Source organism: Microtus oregoni, unplaced genomic scaffold (assembly GCF_018167655.1).
Source record: "Microtus oregoni isolate MIOR12 unplaced genomic scaffold, Mior012 000079F_000, whole genome shotgun sequence".
Lineage (NCBI taxonomy): Eukaryota > Metazoa > Chordata > Mammalia > Rodentia > Cricetidae > Microtus > Microtus oregoni.
In genome coordinates, this window is record NW_024544152.1 from 2,666,634 (window position 1) to 2,680,899 (window position 14,266).

A 14,266-nucleotide genomic window follows, 5' to 3' on the forward strand; every position below is an offset into this window, starting at 1 on the left:
CTCCCGCCCGTCTCCCCCCCCCACTCCTCTCCCCCTCCCTCTCCAGTCCAAAGAGCAGTCAGGGTTCCCTGTCCTATGGAAAGTCCAAGATCCTACCCCCTCCATCCAGGTCTAGGAAGGTGAACATCCAAATTGGCTAGGCTCCCACAAATCCAGAACATGAAGTAGGATCAAAACCCAGTGCCATTGTCCCCGGCTTCTCATCAGGCCTCATTTTCCGCCATGTTCAGAGAGTCCGGTTTGATCCCATGCTTTTTCAGTCATAGTCCAGCTGGCCTTGGTGAGCTCCCAATAGATCAGCCCCACTGTCTCCGTGGGTGGCTGCACCCCTCACGGTCCTAACTTCCTTGCTCATGTTCTCCCTTCTTCTGCTCCTCATTGGGACGTTGGGAGCACAGGCCAGTGCTCCAGTGTGGGTCTCTGTCTCTATCTCCATCCATCACCAGATGAAGGTTCTATGGTGATATGCAAGATATTCATCAGTATGGCTATAGGATAGCGTCATTTCAGGTTCTCTATCCTCAGCTGCCCAAGGAACTAACTGGAAACATCGCCCTGGGCACCTGGGAGCCATTCTAGTTTCAAGTATCTTGCCAACCCTAACAAATTGAACAAATTTGATCCCAGCAGAATGTATTTATAATGCATTTTAAAATAAATAATTTAAAGAAAGAAAAATTAATGTGCAATAAATGACAGAGAAAACTGACCACCTGGGCAATTAACCAAAGTCTCATTTGCAATGTTGGAGCAGCCAACTTTGGCTAAGGCTTAGAGTAACTGACAGACCATTTAAAAATTCAACCAAATTTTCAAAATCATCTTACAGTGTCTTGGCAAGATTTGCAGTTGTTTTTCTAATATCCTGTTTGTCCTGTCTAGACACCATGCATTTGTCAATGTTCAAAGCATGGGCAGTTCCTTGTTCAAAGATCAGTTTTGCCAAAAACAAACAAACAAAAAAAAACCTCCAAGTGGAGTGTCTTCAGTGCCCAACATACTCTCAGGAATACATTGATTCTGCCAGGAGAAATCATGTCTCGGGTCAAACAAAACAAAACAAAACAAAACAAAAAAAAAACCTTAGTTATTCTACAGCTCTTTGAATTGGTTGAAGATTACCTACCTATACATGAAGAATACAATCTGTATGTGTCTAAAGAACCTTATTAGTCTAACTATAAGTATGACAAACATGGATGACTACTGACCTATAATTCTTAATACCTATATATCTTAAAGACTAAGACTTCATATTTGAATATTAAAGAATCTTAAAACAACTGTGTAGCAAATGAGGACAATAACCTCAAAATGTAAACAATGTATAAGTATTTGATTAGAGGTAGAAATATATAGTGCAATATGATAAATATTTCCTAAATTTGTATCAATATACAAAATATCTTAAGGGGAAATAAAAGCATGAATGAATATAATAAGAAAAATAACTTTGCATTGGTGTACAAATATTATAAAGATAAATAGGAGTATATTTGATATAACAGATATAATTTAAAGTTATGTCAATATATAGGTACCATACCAATATAAATTGCCTATAAATAATAGTTCACAAGTATTCACTATATTACTCACTATTATTATTATTGTGAATAAGATCACACTAATCCATTATTCTATCCAATTTACCTTTTCTTTTTCAAAGAAGATCCCTGAGTCTACATAATTCACACCCCGAAACTGAATCACATGTCAATTACGATCAACCCTTAATTGATGTCCCTGACCCTGAGTACAAACTTTATTTGTAGAGGGGACATCGTCTTCTAGAATTGCTTCCAGCTGTCATAGGGCTGCTGTCTTTTTTGTATAGGATTCTCTAATAATAAAATGATGGCTACATTTTAAAATTACTGTCTTGTATAATTGCAACAAGTCTCTGAGTCATTGGTAAGGTTTTTCTGAAATTCTTATTTGAAATTCTGGCTAGAACATTATAGGAAGGTACACCATTTTATTTAATCAAGTTCGAATCATTTTGAGTAGATGGTACCCAAAATTGATCTTAAAATAACACTAATCAGCATCATGACATCATATTAAGAAGATGGAATCATTGTTGTGGGGTCCTGTCTTCTTCCTGGAAACTTCAAAGATTACTACAGGAAAATCTATTGTTCTTTGTGGAAAACTTAAAGATTATTTATATAAACATATATTCAACAAATGGTATGACAGAGACAAAAATAGGTATGGAGAAAAGTAAAATTTTTCCTAAATTCTTTCTTCTTTCTGTTCCATACAAGACGGCTCCTATCATGAGTCAGAAACTCTGAATTTTTCTTTTAGCAAAATGCTTTAATTTAATAAAGATAGCCATTATCCAGCTCCAAAGCCAGCTTTAATTATATTCAGGTAATGAAATTTTACCCTGCAGTTGACCTGTCCTTATAAGTCAGATTTCTCTTCACTTGGTGATCTTTTCTACATAGTATCTTTTCTCCTTTAGGCATCTAGATATCCAAGGTCTCTTGATATTTTGAAGGTGAGAATTTTCCTGCACAGACAAGAACAGAAACCTTCCCAAACTCTTATGAGATTTTCTCATCACCTGTATGATTGTCTCCTCTGTGGATGAGCTGTCATTTCTTTTTCTCAAGAGGTTTCTTTTTTTCAAACCAACTCTTTATTAAATTTGATGGTATCCGTACAGGTATCTCCTGTAGAAACAAGAGCAAAACCCCTTTCCCAACATAGCACATCTTCTGGTTTCCATTGTGAGGTCAACCCTCATTGAAATACACTGAATGATTTCATTCATAATTTTTTCTATTATCCATTGTTTCTCTACTCCTGTTGTTCATTTCTCATTAGCATTAAGAAAATCCAAAGTTAATAAGGCATTGTGGAATGTATTTCTGGGGGTATTTTCATTCCCTTTATGTTTGTGTAATATATTCTTTATAGTTCAGTTTGATCTTTCAGTAACTGCCTGACCTGTAGAATTGCTTGATATACCTGTAATATGCTTTATATTATAATAAGCAAACACCTGTTTCATTTCTCAGAGACATATGCTGTAGCATTGTCTGTCTTCATTTATGCAGGTATATCTATGATCTCCATAGATCTTAATAAATGTGTGATTGCCGAATTAGCCTTTTCTTAACTCAAAGCAGTTGACCATTATAAGCCTGAATAAATATCAATGGTGTAGTACACATATTTTAATTCTCCAAAATCTGCAAAGTGTAACACATCCATCTGCCAGATTTAATTCCTTAGCATACCCTTTAGGATACTCCATGTGCATAGCAGTGTTTCATTATAGAAAGAACAAAAGGAACATCTAATTATAATCTTCATAGCCACAGGACCTGGCACAGGACCCGGCAGACCCTAATGGGATGTGATGTGTGTTATGTATGTGGGACCACGCATATTCCTAAATATATCTTGAATCTGAATGAACAATAAAGTCAATTCTGTATCATCTGGTATAAATTATGCAGTTTAAAAATGAAAAGCAACTCTTTCTGCATATTGTAAATCAGTAACTGTATTGAAAGATTCTTTCAAAATTCCTTAGTACCATGAGAATAGCATATATTTCTGCCTTTTGAATAGAAGCATTAGGGTGTTTTTCCACTTTACTTAAATCTTACTTAATTAACCTGCCCCTCTTGATTTATTTGACTCAGTATAGAAAGTACAGGCTTCAGTTATTGTTGTGTCACGTACAATACAGGGAAGGACCCAAGTAGTTTTCTTTATGAAGTTAATTCTCTTTTTGGATAATTGGTATTAATCTCTCTTAAAAAAAATAGTGCTAGCTATTTGCCAGGTTCATTCCCTTTCCAGATTTTTTTTTAATTTCATGAGTAGTAAAGGGCACTATAATCTCTGCTGGGTCTATTCCATTTAGTTGATGCAGTCTCAATTTTTCTATTATAATTAATTCAGAGACCTTTTCCACATAATTGTTTTTTCGTTATAGGTAAAAACGTCCTTTTGAGAAAGTATCTTCCTTCTGCATTAAAATTCCTTCAGAAGAATTTGTATAAGGCAATATGAATTGAATGCAATTAAGATTTGAATCCAAGTGATCCACACGTGCCGTCTGTAATTTCTCTTCAACCAAAGTTGATTGTTTCTCAGCTTCACCTGTTAATTCCCTGAGACTAGGTGTTTGTCACTATTTCAGGTTTGTTTGAATGAATTATTATCATATCAGGTATTATCCCAATAATGGATCATTGATAGGAAATGTCTCCTAGGAAACTTTGAAAGTCATTAAGGGTTCACAATCGGTCTCTTCTAATTTGTACTTTATGTGTTGTAATTTTTTTAAACCTATTTTATAACCTAGGTAACTGATAGAATCTCCTCTTTTGTTTTTCAGGGTAAATTTATAATCCCCATTTAGTAAAAACTTTTTTTACTTCTTCAAAAATTCTTTCTAATATATCTGAATTTGAATCAGATAGTAAAATGTCACCTATGTAATGGTAAATTATAGATCTAGGGAATTGTTTTCATATTATTTCCAATGGCTGACTTACAAAATATTGGCACAGTGTAGGGATATTGAGCATTCCCTGTGGGAGGATGGTTCATTGACCTTTCCTAGTTGGTTGAGAATTATATAAGTAGGCACTATGAAAGCAATTTTTTCTCTGTGCTTTTCTTGTAAGGTTATAGTGAAGAAACAATATATTAAATCAATAAGTATAAGGGGCCTTCCTTTAGGCGATAGGGAAGGCAAAGAAGTTCCAGATTGTATAGGGCCCATAGGTTAGATTAACTTGTTAACTGCACTTAGATTTGATACCATTCTTCATTTTCCTGATTTTTTTAACAACAAATGCAGGAAAATCCCAAGGGCTAGTTGATTCTTCAATATGGTGAGCACTTACTTGCCCCTGTAGCAGCTGTTCTAATGCCTGAAGTTTCTCTTCTGTTAAAGTCCATTGTTAACCCATATTGGTTTCTTAGTTAATTATTTTAAAGGTAGGGCCATTGGTACCTCTGAAGGTTTGCTAATTGTTTTGTGTTCGTGCACAAACTGAATGGCTGGAGACCTTTGATTTTCTGAGACTGCAGGAATGTTAATCATCATATTCCAGTGCTGCAGCATGTCACAACCCCATAAATTTACTACTGTATTAGCCTCATACAGCCTCAGCCTTCCTCTCTTTCCTTCTGTCCCTATGAGTTCAACCCTTTTTATAATTGGTTCACTTGAGCTATGGTTTAAATTCATAGGAATTGAACATCTGCCCCTTGAAAAGGCAATTTGGATGTCGAGATTCTTGAAAATGATAGTCATATCCATACTTGTGTTCAGTAAGCCCTTTCATACATTATTATTTATACTCACTCTTAGTTTTGGTCTTTGATCATTCATAGAAGTCTGCCAAATTATGTGTTTCCTATTTTCTATTGGAATTTTTGATTCATTAATTTATCTTTCAGGTTTGTTCCATCATCTGAAAAGTATGTTGTTGTTTTTTTTTTTCCAGCAGGCACTGGATATTTTTTTTAATTTCCTCGTGATACATGTTCTCCAAACTGATTGGGAATGACTGGACCATGTTTGAGGTAGGGGCCTGTAAGAGGTCCCCCCCCCCATGGAGTTTCCTGATAGTATCATGTTGCCTTGTTTCCTTTTTTACATCTATATTCATTGTTCCAATGTTGACCATTACCACATCTTCTACCTAATCTAGAAGATTGAGACATTTTATTTTTATCATTTCTAGAGGGGACATTATTTCCAGGGATGCCTTGTTTACCAATCTCTTCTCAGTTGTCCTATTCTACCAGAATTAAAACATTTGTCATTTTGATATCTCCTCACACCTTTGTAAATTGTTTCTTCAACCCAAGCCTCAGTGTTCTAGTCAAATGTCTCAATGTTCATTGTATGCAGGATCTATTCATCCATTGATGCTTACCTACCCTTTAAAGTTCCAAGTACATTTTTGCATTCTAAAATGTAATTTTCAAAAGCCAGAAATGCTAAAGCCTGTTCACCAGCTCCAATAATTTCCTCAATCATTTCCTATTTTTTACCACTGTCTGATAAAGCTTAAATCTTTTGACCTGTGAATATTTCTAATAATTTAATTTACTCAAATAACCTCTAGTCCTCATTCTGCAAATATGATTTCAAAATATGAAAATTTTCCATTAAGGATAACATGTCCTCCTTGGATATTATTTGGATGGTATGCAGATTGTCTTCCTTGAGAGATACTCTATCCGGTAACTTATCATTACTTTAACAGATTTTGATTGTCAAATTCAACAGCATTGATTTTATTAGATAATTTCTCAGCACCCATTGAAATGGATTCAATTTTGTCAGACAAATTAATGTTTTCAGCTAATCTTTGATTTTTCATGGTATTAATATTTTCAGTTGTTCATTTTTAGTCTGTGAAACACTATTATTTTTAAAAGTATCTGATTCTTGGCTCTGTTATCAAACCATTTTTTTTAGGATATAATGTGAAAGGCAAAGCTAAGTCCTAATATCAAATAAATGGATGTCATGACTTCCTTGCTCATGTTCTCCCTCCTTCTGCTCTTCATTGGGACCTTGGGAGCTCAGTCTGGTGCTCCAGTGTGGGTCTCTGTCTCTATCTCCATCCATCACCAGATGAAGGTTCTATGGTGATATGCAAGATATTCATCAGTATGGTTATAGGATAGGGTCATTTCAGGTTCCCTATCCTCAGCTGCCCAAGGAGCTAACTGGGAACATCTCCCTGGGCACCTGGGAGCCCCTCTAGGTTCAAGTCTCTTGCCAACCCTAAGATGGCTCCACGAGGGGTGCACCCCCCACTGAGACAGTGGGGCTGATCTATTGGGAGCTCACCAAGGCCAGCTGAACTGTGACTGAAAAAGCATGGGATAAAACCGGACTCTTTGAACATGGCGGACAATGAGGGCTGATGAGAAGCCAAAGACAATGGCACTGGGTTTTGATCCTACTTTATGTTCTGGCTTTGTGCGAGCCTAGCCAGTATGGATGTTCACCTTCCTAGACTGGAATGGAGGGGGGAGGACCTTGGACTTTCCACAGGGCAGGGGACCCTGATTTCTCTTTGGACTGGAGATGGAGGGGGAGAGGAGTGGGGGGAGGAGGAGAAGAGTGAAAAGGGGGGGGATGGGAGGCTGGGAGGAGGTGGGAATTTCCTTTTTTTTTCTTTCAATAAAAAAAAGTCCCCAAACTGTTAAAAAAAAATGGATGTGTCAGAAAAACCGCTGCAGAATACCATCCATAGTATAAGCAAAAAAGGTTATTAAATTCCTGGATGGTGATATTGTCTGCTGTTGAAAGGAGAGCAGGTCCTTTGTCCTGTCCCACCTGACTAGCTTACACCCAAAACAATCACACAGAAATTGTATTAATTAAATTACGCTTGACCCATTATCTCTATCCTCTTATTGGCTAACTCTCACATCTTGATTTAACCCATTTTTAATAATCTATATGTTAAGGCTTACCGGGAAAGGTTCAGCATATCTGACCTGGCAGCTCCATGGTGGCTTTCTCTGACTCTCTGCTTTCTTGCTCCCAGAATTCAGTTCTGTGTCCTCTGCCTACCTAAATTCTGCCCTATCAGGCCAAGCAGTTTATTTATTTATTAACCAATGAAAGCAACCTTTCAAGAAGGCCTGGTCTATCATACCATAATGGTCAAGAAGGAATCCACAGGGTCTCATCCTCTGTGAAAATAAAAGAACCTTTTTTTCCAAAGCATCATATCCTTAGACCACAAATCTGAAGTCATAATACTTTCATAATATCCATGCTGGTTTAGCTTAGCAGCCCAAACAATGAGATGTCTCTCTGTACCTAGCTCCTTCACAGTAAATATTTAAAGAAAACATAATAATATACATAATACAGACTCTCTGAGAAATTTCCATTTTTATGTGGCTTATATTTCTTTACTTCTTTTAATCCATGACTATCTGTACTCTGTCACTTTAAAAACTTTACCTTTTTTTTTTTTTGGTTTTTCGAGACAGGGTTTCTCTGTGGCTTTGGAGCCTGTCCTGGAACTAGCTCTGTAGACCAGGCTGGTCTCGAACTCACAGAGATCCGCCTACCTCTGCCTCCCGAGTGCTGGGATTAAAGGCGTGTGCCACCATCGCCCGGCTAAACTTTACCTTTTTTAAAGCATCAACTTTATTTTATTACTCTCTATGCTCTTTTATCTTTTCTCTTTCAAACCTGCATACATTTATACAACATTGTGACCCATTTAGAAGTCGCTTATATCTGAATCTCTCCTATTACATTGTTTGTAATTCTCTACTGTCTTGAAGAGCTTTTAAAATGCTAAGCAGTGTGGTTGTACCTGCTCTGGATGTTGGCTCCACCTCTCTCCAATTTTAAAATTGTGGACATACCATTCTGCTAGCTCTGGGGCCACCAGATAGGAGACACACTCAGCACTTTAACTCTGAGAATGAGCGTGCAGAACATAAACATGTTTTATCTGAATTACAGCCAATTCTGCCACTCAGAGCGCTGCACAGCCTGGACACATCTCTGTGTATGGTGGCTACCATGTTTTCCTGCCTGCCCAAGCCTGAACCTGCCATCTGCCCAGGCAGGAAGAGCTGAGCCACAGACATAATCTCAGACACTTTCCTCCCTCACCAGAGTGGGCACAGAAATACCCAGGCCCACAAATGTCATTGAAATGCTTACTAGCTGGAATTTGTACTGGCAGCACAGCCCAGGAAGCTGTGTCTCAAAATCATGCAACTCTTTTTTGTTTTGTACACCTTCTGAGTCAGGAGACTCTCTCCCAATGGAGTTACAGCATGCCACCAGCTGTGCTAATTTCTATATTTGTGACTAGAATTCCTCTTCAAGCTTTCCCAGGCTTCACATGTAGTCAGTCTACCATGTTGGAGTGCCAACGCAGGACATATAGGTGGGACAACCAGACAGGAAGTACAGGCTGTGCAATGAGCACAAGAGTATTCTGAAAAGAAGGAAGCTCTTCCTGCAGTACTGTCCAGACACCAAAGAAGCAGAATGTGACCTGCCCTGCTGAAAAAGGTACCGAGTCATGTGGCTAACATATACTAGAATAATGGGCTGGTATATGTTATAAGAGCTAATACGAAGCCTGAGCTAATGGGGCAATCAGTTTATATCTAATATAGACTTCAGTGTGATCCTTGGGGCTAAATGGCTTTGGGAACTGGGCAGGACAGAAACCCCAACAAGCAGGACCTTATGCTACAGTCTGCAATTATATAGCTTTCAAATTTATTGATTTATTTATTAATTAAATGACTTATCTTCTTTATGAAATTTTAGTATATTGTTGCAAGTATAATATTTTTTATTGACAAGCAAGTGTTGCATTAGCAGTCACAGTGTAGAGATATGTGATTTGCAGCAGCATGAACAGTCCCATTCAGTTCCACATTGGAGTTTTGCTTGACTAATTAAGAGCAATTAAATCAATACATCTAGTGAGTCGCTTTTTTGTGTTTGTTTGGTTGTTTTTGTTTTCCATAATATCAAAGAACCCAGAGCATACTAGCAGGGAACATAAACCAGAAGCTAGGCAAGTCACCAGATGACTGAATGGCAGAGAAAATGGTGTGAGTCCATGAAATTACAAAATCACCACACTGTAGCTCCAATATGGTGGGGTTTATTCCACTGAATAGATAAAATTTAGCCAGAGAGGCAAGGGTGGGAGACCTTCTGGTCCATGTACCTTTGGGCCTCAGACATTTTGGGCTGGTCTTGGCAGGTATGGAGTCAGGAACAAGGAGGTGCCAGATGTAGATGGATACTATAAAGCAGTCCCACATTAGCTTGGAATTGAGTATAATAAAGGGATCTTTACTTAGGAGTAGACTCACAGATCACAGCCTTCTGCACAAGCAGGGAAAAGGAACTGAATCCAGCAGCCAAGAAAGAGGACACACTAGATTTGACTTTCTGTTTATAATACAAGTGACCATGCCCCAGTGGGCAGGTACCCTTAAGGCTATTGCCTGAAAGTGTTTCCACATTAGTTTCCCTTTAATATACACATAAAAAGCATAGAGGGGAAGAATTCAGACAAACCAAACCACTCATAATAATCTCAAATGATTTAAAATATCTTGGGGTAATTAAAACCAAACAAGTGAACGATTTCTATGTGATATCTTTAAGTCTTTGAAGAAAAAAGTTTAAGAAGATTTCCCATTCTCATGAATGGGTCAAATTAACAGTAAAATGTTCTTCCTACCAAAAGCAATGTATAGATTTGTAGCAAGTAATTCTCTGTCCCACAAGTCTCCTCTAAAAACATGACAAGGGGATTTATATTTAATTATGATTGTTTGACCAATAGCAGGGACTTCTTTTAAACTAGTTCCTATAACTTAAATGGATCCAGTAATTTTAACTTATGTGCTACAGGTGGTTCATGGATTGTTTTCTCATAACTTATATTACATGCTTCCTGTGTCTCCTGGTGTCTCTACTTTCTTCTTCCCACTCTCCTCTCTGACTCGAAAAGCCTACCTATTAACCATTCAATTTTTTTTACTGAACCGATCTAATTGATGTATTTTTACACAGTGTAATAAAATATCTTGCAAAGGGATTCAATGTAATCCCCATCAAAATACCAACGCTGCTCTTTTAGATCTATATTACCATCCTGATCTTTTGTGGTTCATAGATGTCATATTTGGTTAGTCTATTGCTTGCTTCTTGTCAATTGCAGCTTGCATAGCAGCTTCAGAATCTATGAAAACTAGTCATTGGGGAAGAGCCTCATGTTAGATCTCATTCATTTGCACTGAACAGTGAGTCAAAATTATGTGATGTGTTCAACAATCCAGACTTATCTTCAACCTCTCACAAGCCATTCTGGGTAGCATCAATAGACTATGTTCTTTATGGTGTCTCTTGTACTCCATCTATCAACAATTTGTCAGTGAAAATTTCTTCTACCTAATACTGGTGATTTTGTTATATATTCTATGGCTCTTAAGGGGATCATTATCATCCTAAACAGAATAATTTCATAAAACTATATAAATGTGTATATGCATATGAATACTTTATGTATCTATAGTAAACATAAAATTGTGATTCTTTGTGGCATTTTTAACTAGCAAATATTAATGAGCTTCTCAGATAGACAAAAATAAAAGAAAAAATTCAAAGGTCAAAGGAAGGGTTCTTCTTTCTTGTTTTGACATTTTAAATATTTACTTTTCTCTTTCCTATTTTGTTTAGGTTTCTACAATATATTTTCTCATTGCAATTTGTGTGTATAAATTATTTTATATTTGAGTCTCTGTACTTTAATGGCTGGCCCAGTTCAGCCCCTGTATGGTGTGTATCCATATGTGATGGGAATGAAAAGGCATAAAGCCACAATTTCTTAACAAAGATCTTTCAAAATTGAGCCACTTGATGGCCACCATGCTACTTTGGTTTTGATCTCTACATTTTACATGCTTGGGGACTTTTAATATATCTATAATTTGGAAATATTGGATTGATTGGAAATTTTTAAAGAATCATTTATGCCTATGCTCAGTAGTACTGCTCCTAATTTTTACCAAGAAAGTCGTGAGCATACTATCTCTACCACTTTTAGGGAGATGTCCTTATATACTTGAAGTTCTTTCTTATGCCACGGAGGTTTTGGCACAAATAAAAATACCAGAGATATCTTCATGAGGTTCTGATATATTCTTGAAACATCTGCCTTTGTACTTACTCAAAATAAGATAATCAAAACAAAGTAAACTTAAAATGGTCAACAGGATTTCATGAGCTAGAGGAGTTGGCCACAGATTAGATTACAAACATCTTCCTACTACGAAGCTCAGGCAGTTACATGCAAATAGAGCAATACAGTTAGATTATCCAGAGTTATGTCTGCCTTATATAGGGACTTATATTGGTAGACAAAGAAAGGTGTAGAAAGTGATAAAAGAATGAGGTGTCCGGGCCTTCTTATATTATAAGAGTCATGCAGACTGACTGTGGCATCATATGATTAAGGAACACAATACCGGGATAAGACATATAAAGAAAATAAATACAATAAATAAATAAATAAAACATGAACATTTTATTATTCCAGAAATTAAATATAGCTGTAATAGCTTTGGCCTAATGATTTTACAGACACTGTGACCATTAAGTGTTAATAATACACTGCTTTGGACATGTCAATATGCATCAGGCTGACTTGGGGATTTCTGTTCTGTCTATTTTTCTTGAAGACATAAGAGTTACCAGCCTGAGAGCAAGCTATCATGTTCCTCTAAATGCTTAAAAATTAGATTACTAGGTTGATGGGTATAGTTGTTTTAAAAGATGACTCTGTTTGTAAATAATGACTAAACTTGAGGAATAATGATTGTTAAAAAAATACTAAGCTTATGGCCCCAGATATGCAAGAGAAAAGTTAAACACAAGTCCAGAAAAAAAGTGATGTTATCTATGCTCTGGAACAATATGAATCTATTCATATTTACTGAATTTTCAAAAGGAAAGAAGCATTCTGAAGGCTAGTTAATCAGGCTGCAAGATTTTCCACAACACCATGGCTTGGATCACTCCTTCCTTTGCCAATTCTTTACCTCTTGAATAGGACAGGGTCATCACCAGGGCATTGTCTCCAGAACCTCCATATTTCTAAGGTCAAAAGGAAATAAAATTTTTATTATGATAAGTAAAATAGAAAATGCATTACGAACTCATTTCAATTAATTTCTTCACTGTATACACTATGGGTCTTCATATCTTTATGCAACATGGAAGGGATGCAACAAATAGCTTATTGTATATTTTTGAAACTTTTTCATGTTGTCTAATTATTGAATGATCATGACATCATTAACTCTAATGATACCATAATTTTAAGTTTTCACAGATATTTTAATTAATTCTTAAATAATTTCATATAATATATTTCAGACATATTCACTGGCAACTCCTCTCTGAACTCTCCTCACTTCCTTATTTCCTGCATGCTTTATGCTATCTTTTTTAAATTTAATATACCACCAACTCAAATTTGTGTTATCCATATATTTCAGGGTGTACAGCCAAAAACCTATCAAGAATCACATCCTTAAAGAAAACTGAATTGTATCTGTGACCAACAGAGCCACAGGCCCCATAAAACCATGGAGAACTTGGCGATATTGTATCTACCAGCTGGACAACCCTGCTCTCTCAGTCATAAACCCCAGGGCACTTATGTGCCAAATCTTCACTTTCTATTCCCTCCAGTTTCCAGGCATCAGCATCATTCCCATACACCCTGAACATCCCCTGATATATCTGCAATTTCTGGAGCAACAGGCCTCAGGAGTATCTGGAGGAAGAGTGACCTTCAGAGCCATAGGCCACACCTGCAATTTTTCAAGAAAGAAATCAGTAGACAACAGAGTAACAATATCTTTAACATCATAAAGAGCAGCTTGACAGCACAAAAAACCAGAGGTTCTACATCAAAAAGATTTTAACATCCCAACTTAGGTAGAACAGAAGAAAATTACTTTAAAAATACCTTATGTAGATGATAGAGGCACGTCAAGAGGAAATGAAAAATTACTTTAAATAAATGGAGAAAAAGGCAAGCCAAAAATTAGAAGAAATCAATACATTCCTTAAAGAAGTAAAGAAACAGAAGAGAAAAAAAATAAAACAAGTTAAAGAAAAAGTTCAAGACTTGGAAATTGAAGTAATGACAACAAAGAAAACGCAAACCACGGAAATTCTGGAAATGGAAAATATGAGTAAATGAACAGGAACTACAGATGCAAATATAAACAACAACATGTTAAAGATGGAAAAGAGATACTCAGACATTGAGGATACAATAGAGGAAATAGATACATCAAAGTAAATGGAAAAATCAACACATTCTTAACATGTACCATCCAGAAAATTTGGGATACCATATTAAGATCAAACCTGAGAAAAATAGGAATAGAAGAACGAGAGGAATTATACTTTAAAGGAGTAGGAAATATTTTCAATAAAATCAAAGAAGAAAGCTTTCCTAATCTAAAGAAGGATATGTCCATGAAGGTACAAGAAGGTTAGAGAACACCATATATACTGCATAATAAAAGTACCATTGACATATAATAATCAAAATACTAAACATAGAGAATAAAGAAAGAACATTGAGACCAGAAAATAAAAAGGGCCAAATAACATATAAAGGCAGAACTTTCAGAATTACACCTGACTTCTCAATGAATTTTCTGAAAGCCAGACACTATG